Raw genomic sequence first — 16,465 nt, forward strand, 5'->3', positions numbered from 1 at the left:
TCCCCATGCTACTAACAGTTTTTCTGAAATATAAAATCCAGGCTGTGTTGCTTTCCTCTTCTTTGTGGAAGTGAAAATGTTTTCTGTCAACATCACCTCTTTTTTACAGACAGTTTCCCAAGTATGTTCTTTGTGGTCTGAAGTTAATGCCATCACAAGTGATGCCATGGAATGAAAAGTAAGAATGTGAACTAACTTGAAGAATTTTTAATGTGTTTAACTTCTTCTGTTGGTATCATGCTTTCCAAAGAGTTTTTTTTGGGTAGCTACGAGTACGAATGACTTGCTTCTAGCCAAGTGAATTATGTACGTGTAAAATAAATGTGAGAAACCACACTCTTCCTAGGGCATGCAGATGTGTAAGGAATATGGTGTGACCTAGAGCTTTCATACCAGTGATATGTAGTAGGTATTTGCATCACATTGAACAGAATTTTAAGTATTATATATCTCAGCTCAGAGCAGTGAGTTCCTGATTAGTATTTTTAAAGCTTTCAAGAAAATGCATCCCAAAACCTTTTTTGTTTCGCCTTCCTGTGGCTTTACACTTGGCTTGCCGGGGTTTGTTCTTCTTTTATTTTACTTTTCATGTACAAATTCCACCTTTTGAAAGATGCTACTTTGCTTCTACTAGTCTCTTCTATTCTGCTGTTCAACCATGTTGGATTTTTTTGTTTTGCTGGCATTTTTTTGTTTGCTTGTTTGCTTTTTAAATATTTATTTGTGGCCAAACTCTTCAGTACATGAGACTGTAGCCCAAACACGGTGGAAAGTGCAGTCACCCAAAACACACAGCAGAGAACGGACAGTTGCATTGCAATACTTGGTCTTTCCATAACAAAACACACACTGTTCTTTGCAGTGAATGACATGTATAAAATGTAGTAGATGTCTGTTGCTGCAGGTGTATGTTTCAGTAAAAGATGAATATAGCTTTATTGGTATTTTCTGTTATGTAAATGGCTTTTTTGAAAATTGTAAGTGGTAGAAACACAAAATCACGTTTTGGATAGGTTGTTGAATGCACAGTTGACTTTGCGTTTTTTCCCTTCTGTTTGGTTTGACTGACATTTTGAAATCTTAATTGTAATAAACTGTGATTGCAGTAAAATGTATGTAATAATGTAGTGAAAGACTGGCTGCTCTTATACAAAATAATGTTGAGATCCATGTACAAAAAGCACCTGGGCTAAGCTAACTGTACAAAGTCACAGAAGTCCTGCTCAGCGAGTACGCCTGCATTGAGATCGGATGTATTTTCCCCTTGGTTGACACCCGGGCAGATGGTGTGTGCGAGGTGACGGTCCTGCGGGGCCCTTCTGCCTGCCTCACCAGTCCTCCCAGTCTCTAATGAGTCCCGTCAGCCTGTAGAAGAACCTGCAGAAGATTTGTCTTTCTCCTTACACTTCACTTCACAGAAGAAAGCGCTAAATAGGCAAAACCAGACATGTCCTCAAATTTCTGCGAGGCATATTCCCGTCCCTTCGTGGCCCTTCGCCGGACCCGCTGCAGTACGTGCCTGCCTGGGTTGTACTGGGGAGCCCCGGACTGGACCCAGCGCTCCCGGTGTGTCTCCCAGGGCTGAGCAGAGGGGAAGGATCACCTCCCTCGGCCGGCTGGCAGCGCTCTGCCTGATGCAGCCCAGGAGGCTGTTTTGGCCGCCTTCGCCCCGAGGGCACGCGGCTGCCTCCTGCCCAACTTGGTGTCCACCAGCACCCCCAGGCGCTTTTCTGCCGAGCTGCTCTCCAGCTGGGTGGTCCCCAGCACGTCCTGGTGCCTGGGGCTGTTCCTCCCCAGGGGCAGGACTTTGCACTCCCCCTTGCTGAACTTCATGAGGTCCCTGTCCGCCCATTTCTCCAGCCTGTCCAGGTCCCTCCAAATGGCAGCACGACTCTCTGGTATATCAGCCACTCCTCCGGGTCTTGTATCATCTGCAGACTCACTGAGGGTGCGCTCTGTCACAACGTCCAGGTCATTAATGAAGATGTTAAATGGTGTGAGACCTGCGGTACACCACGAGCGATGGCCTCCAGCTGGACCTGGCGCTGCTGCTGCTAACCCGCTGAGCCTGGCAGTGCAGCGGTCCACCTCACCTATGTAAATTCCACTTCCTCACTTCTTCTGTGGGGACGTTGTGGAAGACAGCGCTGAAAGCCGTACTAAAGTCAAGGTAAACAAAATCCACTGCTCTCCTCTCATCCCCCAAGCCAGCCATTAACACAAAACGGGCCAGGCAGGAGCACAGAACTGAGACTGGCTTGTACAGTCACAGCGAAGCAGCAAACCGAAATCTGCCTCAGAAAAAGTAATATAAATAAAGCAAAGACAGTGATACTGTTGTACAGAGGCACTGAGAAGACTTTATCCAGCTGTGATACCTGAAATCCACCATAGTATGTGAATTCACAGTCCACTCATAGAAGACCACTTAGCTGCACCAAAACGCTGAGGAGGAGTTACCTGACAGGTCTGTCTGACATGGAGAAGAGGCACGTGTGGAATAGAAATGCCTTAGCAAAGGCTTACAAAGATTTGGGGTGGATTTTTTTCTAGCCAAAGAACAAGAAAACCCTTGGATTTTTTTGCATCTAGTATGAAAGTTTGCTTTGTTTTGCAACCAACTGGTGGAATCCAGCTTGTTTGGCCATACAAGGAAAAGTGGGCAATTACCTTCCAGCTGCTTCAGCACTTGCTGCCATCACTGCCAAATACTTCAATAAATAACTTAGAGACCAAACACCGCTTTCAGAGCTGGTCCCACAAATCCTCTGAAGTTGCCCCTTAGCCTGGATAAACAGCTAGCTAAACCCAACCGATCCTAAAGGAAATAAATATGCCTGACATCAAACCTGGCAATCTCCCAGCCTCAGGTTTTGGCCCATCACCAGGGAAAACAAAATCCCCAAACAGCAGCCCACTAATGAGAAGACCTGTCACCAGCTCTGAGTGCTGAGCACAGAAACCAGTAGCAAGAGCAGCAGAGCCAGCCTTCGCAACGATGGCTGGCCGACCATCAGAGAACGAGTTCAGAGCTTTCAGTACTGCGATTATGAACCTATTTTTTTCTGAGAACATGAGGAAGACATGGAGAGATCACAACTTGTTGATGAGCAGGAGAAGACAGGCTCTCCCTGCAATGTTTTCTACTTGCCCTCAACTTGCAAATATGTGAATATTGATATAGTCAATGGGAATATGGGACTAAAAACCACACAGGCAAATAATAAGTCCACTGAACACCTTCAGTTTGGAGTACAAGTACTAGCTTCAGCCTGCTCCTTTTAAACTGCGGTAAACACTGCTTGCATTTTTTCCAAGTTTGAGCCTTAGCCAGTTCTCTTTCTTGCAGAGGTTCTGGGAAATAAATTGAACTGTTGAAACAGAGTCCATTTGAGTGACCAGGTTGAAACAAATTTATTTTTTTCTTGTGAAGCCACAGGTACGTCGAATAGCTGCAAGCAGCTACCTGCCTGCAGTATTCCACAGAGGGACCTTGAGGGAGAACAGGCAGGTTGCACAGCAGAGCACACTGGCATCTGCCAGGGAGGAAGGAGAGGCAAAACACGATTACCTGGGTCCGTAATCACAAACAACAGATGAAATGCATAGCCATATTAAGAGTTGGCGAAATAACTTGCTAGCAGGGCATGTTGACCATTACCTTGGCTGATGTATTTTTTTGGTTTGTGCTGGGTGTTTTTAATCTCCCTCCTTCCAGTTTTGCACAGGAACATCCATTCAGATTGTGTGGGCGTGATCCGATTTCTGTATCGGCAAAGGAGCATAGCTGGAAGCTTATGACCCAACACGTTGGTCCCCTCCAGTCAGAGCTGTGACATGTTGGTATTAGGTACAGGGTGGAGAAGCTTACACTGTCCTTTACAGACAGAAATTAGAGGCCTTCATCACATCAAGAACCACTTGGGTTTCACATTTTCACTTGACCTAACAGTAGCTTTCCTTTGATGGGACAAAGTACCTTATGCTGCCCACTAATGGAGTTTACATTTGAATTGTGTCAGTGTGAATATCCCGTCTAGTTAATGGACCCTTTTTAATTGTCCTGCCAAACATTTGCAGTCAAGGAAACTTCATAATTTATATAGTTGGTGCCATGATGCCACTGTTACAATGATTTGTTTAGACAGCAATTAATTGAAACCTAACAGTAGAATTACAAGATTTAAAACATTGCTAAGTATTTTACTTACATAAATAAGACCTTTATTCATCCAGAAGTAAGGTTTTCTCATCCTGTAACATGCAATCAAGCAGTGTAAGTTCATTCAATTAAATGAATGGGGAAATATTTAAAAGGATGAGGGATCCAAAAGTTTGCTGGCAGGAGGAATGGTTACCTGGAGGTATAGAGCTCGCAGCCTCTGTAAGTTCTCATGAAAACTCTGTTTCTCCACCTCTCCCCAACCCCACCAACTCCAACAGAAACTTCTGTCTCTAGGTTTATACATTTTTCTTGTCCCTGTCTGCAAAGATTGAGGTAACTGCAGTAAGGTCTTTCCCCACTTCTTGGTTTAGAGCAGGTGATGGAGTGTACCCAGGTTCTTCAGGATTTCTTCCCTTCCCCAGGCCAGAGGTCTCATGAAGGGTGGGAAGCAGAAAGCCAGTTTTGTGAGAGAGAGAAAGAAAGGGATGGCCATTGCCATTCTGTGAAAGTGGTATTGTGGGATTCTTCCCTCTCTGATTCCTTTATAATCACTCCCCATCAAAACAGAAGAGGATCCCCAAACTAACCTTCTCTGCTCCGAGGAGAGAGTTGTACCCATCTCCTGCTCTGGCTGTGCCTCGTTATTCCACTCGGGAGAGGGGAAGGTGGAGGAAGCAGCCAGTCTGCAGGGGCTTCCCCCAGTGTGGTGAGACATAGAAAGGAGGGCTGGAGCTTTTCTTATAACCTGAGCAGAATTTCTTGAACTGGAATTCAACTATTGAGAGTTTGCAACACTGTTCCACACATTATTATGCTGCCTATACAACCAATCTGGTTTTGCTACCCCAGCCACATTCACAGGACAGTTTACTTTAAATGCATAAGCATCTACTCTGACGATAATCAAGCAGCAGAGATGTTTAGGTGAACCTTCATTTTATCTCTGATTATAGGCTTCCAGATAAGTCAGATTTAGTAGTGGTATACTTAAATTAGTTCCTGTGGTAAAGTCTAAGTTATATTTCTGGCAAGCACGAGATGAGCTACTGACCACTCTCAATGCATAGAAAATATTTTAAGACATATCTCTGAAAAAGCAGAAAGCCTTGGATTAAAATTTGTACAACCTGCATGTTGAAAACTCGACCATTAACTAGACATACCTTTCAGTGTATCATGGAAAATGGACCTTCTAACCGACGTTTGTTGTTCACTTATTGTGCTTCAGGAGTATGTTAATAGCCTACAGATAAATTATAATTTTTCTGAAAACAGATTTCTCCTACTTTAAAAATCTGCATTTGAAAACATATGTGGATATTTGCATATGACCAGCATGGTTTAGGCTTGAGAGTTTTTTCCATACACATTTCCCCAAAAAAACATTTCTCATGAATCTTGTGGTCAGCAAGTTGTGGCATTCCAGTTTCTGCCACCCCTAATTCATATGCATCTCAGTTTATTAAATACAATTGAAAGGTTACAGCAACAAACTATTACATGAAGATAGCTGGCCTCCGTGTACAAGCATATTTTCCCTAGACCTCTGCCTGTCTTGTACTGCACAGCTTGCAACTGTGCAGTTTACTGTGTATCTGCATATTAATGTGTCCCGTTGGCTTAATGGGCCAGATTTTCAAAGGCTACTCAGCGTTTGTAACAGCCATTCACTCTGAGGAAACCTGCAGGACTTCAGCACCAGTTCTTTGGTTGTGTGAGGTTGATGGTTACAGAAGCAGCTGCATGATGTTATGTCTCATAGATGAGAATTAGCGTGGGCTCAGGTACCTAATGAGGTTTTAATGTTCTGTAAAAACAGGGACGGAGTTAAGTCTGTACGTACAGCATTATTCACTGGTATGTCCTGATTTTTGACTGTTTAGCTGGATACCAAAGGAATTCTTGAAACTTTTTTTTAATCAACACAAGTGGCTTTTGTATCGCATTTCCTCTGTTTTCTTAAAAAAAAAGATTGAAAGGTAGTGAGGATTAGGGAAAAACCCCCACTTTGTTCCTCAGAGATTTAAAAGTTTGAAAATAGTTTGCACGTTGCATAAACTTAATCCCGTTGTCTAGGCAGCCGTGTGTCTCTTCACCCTGAGCGGAGCAGAGACGAGATCTCCTTCCCGGCGCACTGGGGAGGGTGTGGGAGAGTCCTTCTTCCCAGCAGAGCCGAAGAGATGAAGAGATGAGCAGGTTGTGCGGCGTCTTCCTCAGCTCCAGCTCTCCCGAGCCGTGCTTGCGTGGTCCTCCTCTGGTACCGCTGAGGAGATCCACAGGAGGGAGCCCATATGCTGCGTGCTCCACCATCGCGGCGAAGGCTCTTGGAGGAGCCTCGGGCTCCCTTGGCTGAAGAGTCTGGTTTGCCTGAGCACCTCGGCTGCAAAAGCAGCAGAGCACGGGCCTCACCTTCGCAGCAGAGCAGCATCGTCCTTCGCCGAGGCAGGTCATACCCTGACCAGTAGATTTCCTCACTGGCAAACTGCACGTGTGGTTGGTATGATCACAAAAACCTCCTGGCGCAGCATCCTCGTCCGGTCCCTTCTGTAACATTCTGTACAACGTTTTCCTAAGACGTGGCGAGACAGCCCCTTGGAAACAGATCTGCAACCTGTCCTCAATTTGGCTGCACAGCACGGCTAAGTGGCATGCCACGGTCGGAAAGGCAGAGCTTGGCATGTGTCTCACTGTCCTGCGAGGAGTGTCATATTCCATTTACAGAGTGCAGCTCCCTGGTCACGTTTCAGAAATGTGTTTGTAATCTGGTGTTGCCCCAAAGAAACCTGTTAACACGAACTGCCTCAAGCTTAAAAACGTGACAAACCTGAGTCAACTTGAATTATCCCCAGTGTATAAACTTAATGAACAATAAGAAGACATTTCTGAAGGTGGGATCATGTGTTTGGATTTTTTGTTTTTCTCAGAGATAAAAAGCCTTGTGTCCACGTGACAGCCCTGGCAATGCCATCAGAAATGCACATGCCCTACCTGGGTGCAGGTTCTGTTGGTTTCAGCAGTGTGCTGGAGGAACCATCTTCTTGCTGCTGATTCTCAGCTTAGCAGCTTCCCCACACCAGGATGATGAAATTTGATGTCTGCCAACAGCACGGGAACAATTCACCTCGCTTCCAGTGCCATTCCACAACAGCTTCAGCCAGGCTAGCAGCTGACACCATCCCGTCTTCTTTCCCATCCCTGGTCACACATTTCTATTCTCTTTCTTGTGCCAGTGCTGATGTGGCCACTCAGGGAGCTGCTCTGGCTGAAAACTAGCCCTGCAGAAAGAAGTGATTGATTTTTAACTTGATCTTCTGTCTTGGTTAGCTCATCACATGGCCATGTCTGAAGAGGGTAGGACTGCGGCAGCGCAGTCTTGGGCTGCCTTGAGCTGCCCTGGTGCAGTCCCAGTACTGCGAGCTACAGACAATGTGGCAAATCAAATCACAACAGAGAAACAACTCCCAAACCCCTGGTGTCTTCTAACCGGCAGAAATTCAAGCAGAACCAAACAAAATTGACTCAGCAGACTGCTATCACAGCAAGTCCCGCTGCAGATGTCAGGGAGGGTTTGACCCACGGGCTGCTGTGCCGGGCACTGCGTTTCTGTGCCCTGTAGTGATGCAGAGAGCAGACCCGACAGCTCAGCAAGGTTTGCAGTGTGGGTTGTCATTCTGCTCCAGTGTTTCTTTCTTCCTAAAAGTACTGTAGACCACACTCAGCCCAGGGCTACTCACTTCATTTAGTCAATAAAGGCTGGTTTGGGGGATTTGGAGAACCTCCAGCAGCCTTTGACTCCAACAGAAGTTAGGGATTGTCAGCACATCTGGGATGTATTGAGTGACAAAAAGGATGATTTGGCCTCAGTCTGCAAGAGCAGACCAGATTTACCATAGCTGTGCATCAAGGAATAAATTACGTCTCTGATCTTACCAAAACTCTTTAATCCCAAATGGGGCAGTTATCTCAACGCAGAGTCTAGACTTCTGCTGTCATCAGACTCCCACTGGTTTTTCATCAGAGGTAAATTTGGGCTTGGGGAGGTCCACACGTTCGTGTCTGAAGCTGAACTGTCCCACTGGCATTTTCTCTAATAAAAAGGAGGTTAGGGTCTCTGCAAAATATTCTTTTGGGGAACTTTCAGCTGCTGGCCCTCCCTGTCAGGATTTATACTGACAGATGATAAGTCATGTTGTCCAGAGTAAAAAAAAAACAAACAAACAGAAGGATGTATGTAGCTTTCCCAAAATAAACTTCATACCTTTCTGAGTAGGACTCATTCCTGCAAGTGTGTGCAAAGGGTTCATCTGGAGGCTCAACTTGACCCTGACTGTCATAACTCTTCCTGATTTCTTTTGTCTTCCTCAAGTGGAGGATTGCCCTGTTCATGGCAGCACTGCGTGTATCAGAACACTATTGTCCTTCACCAAGTTTGTCTGCACAAAACTTTTAACCTAGGAAGTTTCTTAATCCCATTGAAGAAAGGGACCATAGCAGAAGGAGAAAAAAGAGCCAGTGTGGCTTTTTGCCATGTTCATCATCTGAATCCCCTCTAAAGAAAGACTGTGACAAGAAGAAGGGGAAGGCAAAAATGACAGGCCTTGAAGAGCAGGAAGGGGTTGGTACACTAGCAGTGGCTAGGGGCAGAAGGAAGACATTTTTGATGAGAGGATTTCTCCAAATAACCATTGCTAAAACTCAGTGAAATGATACCAAGTGCAGAGAACTGTCTGTGTTCAGCAGTGCAGCCCATCTGCCGCAGTGAAATTCAGGACTCGCCGCCTCTCTGGGGTATGACTTTGCTAGCAGACCAGCGCAGAGAAAGTCAGCAGAGTCCAGGCCACGTGAAGATGCCTACGCGGCGCATAGACTCCATCTGCACCCAGGGAGAGAGGGAGAAAGGCAGTTCAAGACAGCAGGTAAATCAGACTCTGGCTGGGCTGAATTTTCTCCTGCAAGTGCTGGTCTCTCTCCTCTGAGTGTACAAGAAGTTGAGGATGAGCTGGCTTTAAAGAAGATACTTCCTTTAAATGCTGGGAAATACATTGGAACTTTCTGGACCTTAACTCAAAAGACTGGACCCTGTGAGACTGGTACTGGAACCCAGAGATGAAGCTGTGCTGACTCTGCCTATGGAAACTGCCTGAAAGACGGAAAAGTTGTCTGTAGAAACTGTTCAGTTTCTCATCAGAAACTGGGGATAAGGTAACACTTCCCTGCTTTACTATGAAGATAAGTCCATCTTCCTTTGAAAAATTCAAAGTGTGGTTATGGAGGACATAACCATATGGAGGCCTGTGTGGCACATGGAAATATTATAGTCATATATGTCCACATACTGGGGTCTTGTCTCAGTAAACAAATCTGTGATTTCAGCTACAACAGCAAACACACAAGTTCCTTTTCAGATACGCTGATCGAACATTCTATTTAAATAACAAATTTAGTTCTTCTTTCATGGTAATATCTAGAATTTGCTTTGGTCAATGGCAGCCCATAAAACAAGAACAAAATTACTCTGGATATTCACAAAAAAAGGCATTTGAAAAATCCATGCAGCAGATGTTAAAAGAGAGCAGTGTTAAGGAAGTCTTTCTAACAACCAGTCAGGAAGGAATTGAATTTTTTTCAAAACCTTTTCGCCATAACTTTTAAACATTCATTTGCTGGGAGTACAAGGCTAAAGACCTTTATCTACAGAGCAGTAAATAAAGAAACTCTCACTCAGAGGTGCTGCAGACTTTCTGTCACTTGGTTATACGAAAGTGGAAGCATCCCCCTTTGAGACCCTCGAAGGACTCCAGTCTGACAGAAGCTGCTGTGAGATTTCATAACTTTTGAGAAAGTTCATTGCTTACATTTTGGGGAGGGATATTTATTAGATGGGAGTGCCAGTTAAAGCCAAGAGTGAAACACATGGACTCAATAAAGGCCCAATTACGTGACCTTTGCTGTTTGCCACGCTTTTAACTTGTGTAAGTTATTGATTACACTTTCATGAGATCATAATCAGAAGGTTGTTCTTTGGTAATGGTGTGCTAGAGGAGCTTTATCCTTGACTTCAAAGCTGTCCTGTGAGGCTTAAGAACAAAGAGTTGGAAGTTTGAAGCACGGCCAAACTGAATCTGCATGCATTATCCATGTTTACCGCCATGCAAGAGGTGGATTAGCTTATCCTTCAGCTGTGAACTTTCTCTCGTCATGTCAGATGAGCCACCATCTCTAAGGTTTACATTTGTGCTTTTAAAAGCATTCTGTTTAATTAAACATAGTATCGGCTCAGATCTGCATCATAACTAGTCTAAATGCTTGTTACTGCAGCCATTTCCCTAATTGTAAAGGTTTTATTGAAATTATTTTACATTCTCTGAAAAGAGCTTTCAGGCTAATTTATTAATTATAAATAAATCTATCCAAAGCCTGAAACTGCAAACAGTCTGTAATCTATGTAAAGATGCACTCCCAGGACCAGCCAGCCAAGGTTTTCACTTATCTTCCAAGCTGTGAGGGGAAGAAAATAACCTCGCAGTTTATTCTCAGTATAGATAGATTCACATAGATGTGTTGCAGGTGCCGGTAGTAGACCTGTACAGCATTGTTTTGTTAGGAGCTAACCTGATGAGACAGTATTTTAGGTTTTTCCTCTAAGGAGCGGTAATAATTTCCCCTTTTTTTATTAGCCTTGGGAAACTGGCATTTTGAACATACCTGATCATGAAATCTCCACTGGAGAGAGCACTGATTTTTTGCTGAGTGACAAAAGAATGAATTAGCCCTTCCTGTGCCGGAACAAGAAATAACTTTTCAGGAGAATAGCTTTTACCAATTCTCTGGATACCAGAACAATATGTTTCATTAAATATTTGAAGATAATGAAAGCTTGTATTTTTTAAAGTATTTTTTACTTTTTTTAGTCTGAACTCTTAATGCTGTTTCTCTTTTTGGTGTATTGCTTGCTTCTCTCCCCTCCCCCAAAGCAGAGTTATCTAATTTTCATCTGTAAGACATAGGAGAAAACAATTTAAAGGAAACTTGTGCACCATGTATACCTTCCAGCCTGGTTCATGCTGAGAAATATCATTCCTTGCTAAAGATTTTCCCGAACGCTGCTCTTTCTGCCAAGCCCTTCAGCTTCTAGACTTGGGTTGGTTTCAAATGACCTCTTCAAATGCTAGAGCCCTTCTGGAGCTCAAGGTCTGGTGAGAGAAAACATCAGTTCAAAATGGCCAAGTAGCTGCCCTGTTTCCCATGTCTCCCAAAGAGCAGACAACTGCCAGAAGCTCAACTGGTAAATGTAATCTAAATGTATTCCTCTGTGGCCTCACCAAGCTTCTTGACAGTGATTTCTTCATATTACTTACCTTTACAGAAATCCTTTTCTCATTACATGGAGGAAAGACTAATGTATTCTGCAAAGATTTCTGTTCATCTCTGCTGTGGAAAGCATTCTTGGAAGCCTGCAGTGTCACCTTTCAAAATCTGGCACTCCTTTGATAGCAACCAAAAAATTTCTCTTTTCCAGCTTTCTAAATCATTCTGTTGGAGGATCTGATCTGCCATCCACAGTCGCATGCCACAGGAAACACTAAGCACCAGTTAGTCATCTTCCATTCACAAAACCAGAGGTTTTGTACCATTCTTCTTCTAAAACCATTAAAACCACAAGTGCTTATTGTTGAAAGTTGCATGCAGGGATTCACTCCATTGTTAAAAAAGTCTTCCTCCTTGTGCACAGATTTTCTTCAGTCTGCCACAGTTTTCTTAACTTGAAGAAAGCAGGCATAAAACAGGCTCTGCAGAGTTGTGTGCATTTCACCACAGCATTGTGGAATTGACACTGTCACATAATGTATTTTTCGTAGAGACTGCCCATTTTGCTGAATTCTAATTTGGGTCCTTCTTTTTTAGAAACACCGAAATATCTCTATTTTTCCTTTTGTATGCATCTCTGCTTTTGTTAATCCTGCTGCTTCGGTTTGTTCCCATACCCTTAGCTGCTGGTACTAGAAAACAGGCAGGTTATCCTCTCTTCAGTGTAAATTGGTTTTCTCAGAGTGTGTTTCTGTATCCCTTCATATTGTTAAGCATGCCTCCCGCTTTGGGACTACTTCGTGAGGCTGATGGAAAGTCTCTTTGAGCATCACACTGAGGTGCAAAAAATGGTTTACCCACTCTGTGAAAAGGCCAATTAACACGTGAGGCAAAGCTGCCTTCCCTAGCAGAAAAATAAAACCTTGCAGGCAGACGGTTTATTATCTGCTTGTCTAAGAAGGCATCATTATGTTGTTCATTATAGCAGTGTCTAGACTGCACTGCAGTAGCAAAATGTGCTGCTGACATACATACTCATACTCTGGCCAGACTCCTTCAATAGCCTGGTATGCGCAGTGCGGCTGCAGCCTCCCCTCTTTGTTGAAATTCATCTGATTTTGCTTCATGCTTCATCTTGGAACATAGACAGACCAGCTTCTCTGACCTAATGCAGTTAATATCTTGGAGAAGCAATGGTCCATGCTGTAAACACCTGACAAACACATACATTGCCTCACTTTGTGATTTTATTTATGGCATATGCAGCTGTGAGCATCTGCTATGGATAATGCATGCTAGAATCTTCTAGTGTGTGCATAGCCAGAAATATCCATGGATCTGGGATTAAGAGGAACTTTTTTGATGAGTTTCTTTCTTTAAGTGTAGAAAGTTGGCATTAGGGTATATTTGTCATTTAATTGATAACAGAATAGAACGTTCAGCACTGATCTCTTTAAAAAAATGAGAAGAAAATGTAGTTAATTTCTTACATCTACTTGCAAAGCTAACAGATATTCTCTTTTCTTTGTTAGAAAGGCAGCAGGTTTCATTAGGTTATTGAGCTGTGACATAAAACAGTTTAAGCTACTCTGCTTCTCTTCAGGTACTACCATTACTTCTAATCCTACATCTTTCACGTAAAATGAAGAAAACATAAAGCACTTTGCTGTGAATGCTTTGATTAAATATGAAACAAAACCAAAGTAGGAACAACAGGGCATCTGAGTGATAAGAAAACTCTCATGCAGTAGATCTTGTACTGAGGAGTGGAGTTCTGTAGGAATTTTAAGTGAATATCACTTAAAACCAAACTGCCGACAGATGTTTGCTACAATACTTGTTAGGGGGCTTCGTTATTTTTATAACCTCTTAAATTCCTCTGATTTATAGAAAACAGCCATTTAAAGTCCATAAAAGTTAATCCCGACCATGGAATTATTTGCCTAAAACGAAATTTCCTCCCTTTGCTGAGAGCTTTGCCCACATGGGGAACTGTTAAAGGGCAGCTGCACAGGGCTACCTGCTGCCTCAAGGCGCTGAGTCCCCAGACTGTTCACACAAGGTCTGCAGGGGCCCTTGCCTCAGTTTCTGAGGGTCTCCAACAAAGTCTTTACACAAAAGTAAAGCATATTTTTCCTTGGGTGCTTCCTGAAGTCAAGCCAAAGCCAAAAAGTCTTCCATGCATGCAGAGTGTGCAATTGTCAAAGATCAACAATTTATCTCAAAGCCTGGTTCCTCCATCACCTCTGATAACACTGTTCCTCTAAGATTTAGCTTCAGTACCAAATTTTGCCCCTCACGTACCAGACAGTTCATAGGCTGGTTTAAAAAACCCAAAGTCACGAAAATGTTTTTATAATGGTAAAAAGATCATGGGTTTTTCCCCTTTATCTCTCAACAATATCGCAGGATAAAATCGCAGTTCTCACTACCAAGTCACTCACAATGACCCCTTACAGCACAAATTATGGTAGTCAGTAGACAATATTTTAATTGCACAGACCTATCTCTTCAATTAACCGTCATGACTAAATTTCATGCTAGGCTGGAGCATGGTAAATATTTGCTGAGAGTGTGTTGTTTGCTTTTCAGTCATGATGATTAATGCAAGTTAATTGGCAATCAACTCAAATTACAGCAGGACAATACTGGAGACTGGATGTAGGGATTGTGTCAAGACAGATTTTTTCCAAATAGATAGGATTTATGGCAGCCAAATCTTGTTTCAGATTCACAGGTTTGAGGAGTTAAACTATTCTGCTCCACTGTGCAGCCTCTCTAGACTGTGGTTTTTGTATATAATTTTTATATCAAAATTTAACCAACTCAGTCCAGCACACATGATTTGCAAACATACTCTGCAGCACATGGCCTCATGACTTTGAAGTCATGCCTGCTGGATCTACCTGAGGTGTTTCAGGTCTTCTTAGATACTAGATACTATCATTTCAAGAAGTTCACTTTTTGTCAACTCAGCAGCTGTACAAACCTTTGTACAGAAATGGTGAGAGCAGGTATCTCCCCCCAGTGCAATGTGTGGCTTTCCTCCTGAGCAGCCTGTTGCTTGTGCAATGTCTTTCCCCATCTTTTTAATGCGTGAGCAGAACGTACTCCTGCCTCAGGCACTAACCACTGCTACACCTCTCCTCTGGTGAGAGGAATTCCTTCCTTGACAGGCGGTGAGTATTGTGGCTCATGCAGCAATCCGTCCCCTTTCCCACAGTGAACTTTCTTTTTGTCTTTGTCCTTAGGCATTGTTTTGACTCTAGAAAATGGGATTCCAGCTCCTTCCCTACAAATCAGGGCTCTGGCTCACAAGCTGACCTGCTATAACAGTGTGGCTGGAATAGAAATATGGGAGTGGAGCTGTTTGGTCTAGTTAGCAGTTGTTGTTTACTAGAATAGTAAGAACATAATGTTTTAATATCCTAACCCATTATGACCTGGTTTAGATATAACCAAACATCAAAGCTAACCAATGAGAAACAGACAGTACAGCATTGACTCACTCACTGTACTATTCTATAGATGTGTACAGACATATAATTATTTTCTGAACCAAAGTTTTATTTGAAAACAAAAATGTTCACAATCTGACTTTATGGCTTGTTTTCATATTTTGGCATGGTATATTGTATTGGAAAAAAATGTCTTTAATTAAAAGCAGCCTTTTGAACATTACCCGAGACTTCAATTTTCATCTCCTGTTTTACTGCTTCTCTCCATGTCCCCTCTCCCTCCCACATATACTCCTTGTGTTTAACCCACCCTTAAAAACTTTCATCGCTTCTTCCCTACTGTTTTGCGAGTCCTCCTCTGAGGTCTCCGTGCCTACACAACGCCCTCTGAAGACTCTCCCTGCGGAGCGTAGCCCTTGCATGCTGTCTGGGGTCTCCTTGCGGCCCTCACAGAGCGAGTGGATGTGCTGCCAGGGCTGATCAGGGATTTCATAATGACCTTTCTACCCAGCTCATGAGTGCTTTGCTGGTGTCACCAGGAGCTAAAGGGAGATGGTTCCTCCCATGCTGCCAGGGCTTCTGCTGAAGTTAGCAGACCACAGAATCACAGAATAGCTGGGGCTGATCTGAGACCAGACAGTCTGATCTTGAGATGATCTAGTCCAGCCCTCTGCTCAAGCAGGGTCACCTAGAGCCGCTCGCCCAGGGCTGTGTTGAGCTGGGTTTTGGATATCTTCACAGATGGAGGCTGCACAACCTCTTTGGGCAACCTGTGCCAGTGCTCAGTCACCCACACAGTAAAAAGGTGTTTTCTCAGGTTCAGGCAGAGTTTTCTGTATAGTGCCCATTGCCTCCTGTCCTGTCACTGGGCACCGCCGAGCAGAGCCTGGCTCCATCTGCTTTACACCCCTCTATCAGCTATTTATACACATGGATTAGGTGCCCCCTCAGCCTTCTCCAGGCTCAATGGTCTCAGCTCTCTCAGCCTCTCCCTGTACGTCAGAAGCTCCAGTGCCTTGATCATCTTTGTGGCCCTTCACTGGTCTCACGCCAGTAAGTCCACATTTACCTTGTACTAGGGAGCCAGGATGTTACAGGAGAAGAAGGACAGTCTTCTGGCTAAGGAGGTTGACTGCCATCTTGTAGACATAAATTAACTACCATTTATTAGCCCAAAGTTTTCATAAAATTTTGGCTTTAATTTCTCTTTATTTCACTATTTTAGCTAAAAAGCAGACGTAACAATACTGTCTACTATCAGTGAGTTGCTGGATGAAAATACATTTTTGCCAGTGCCCATGCTAAGGTCTCAAGTGCTTTTCTGAGAGCAGCAGGTACAATTACCTTATCTGCTTCAGGGTAAATGAGAAGCCAGACTTTAGAGTAAAAGGTTCATTTCCACTTGCTCTGCACACCTCCAGTTGTGCCACTGACAGTAGCGGAAGCCTCCAGTGACTTGCTGAGATGCGTACATCTCAGGTGTACATGGTGTGTACAGCTACGCTGCAGAGCAGTGACATCACTTTGCATCGAG

The 16,465-nt window shown here is 43.7% G+C and overlaps 1 protein-coding gene across 1 annotated transcript in view; it reads left to right on the top strand.

Moving 5' to 3' along the window:
* Positions 1-16,465, top strand: part of WIF1 (WNT inhibitory factor 1) — a 43,911-nt gene that overhangs the window by 6,382 nt on the left and 21,064 nt on the right. The window lies entirely within an intron of this gene.

The sequence above is a fragment of the Aquila chrysaetos genome, chromosome 26 (assembly GCF_900496995.4).
Source record: "Aquila chrysaetos chrysaetos chromosome 26, bAquChr1.4, whole genome shotgun sequence".
Taxonomy (NCBI): Eukaryota; Metazoa; Chordata; class Aves; order Accipitriformes; family Accipitridae; genus Aquila; species Aquila chrysaetos.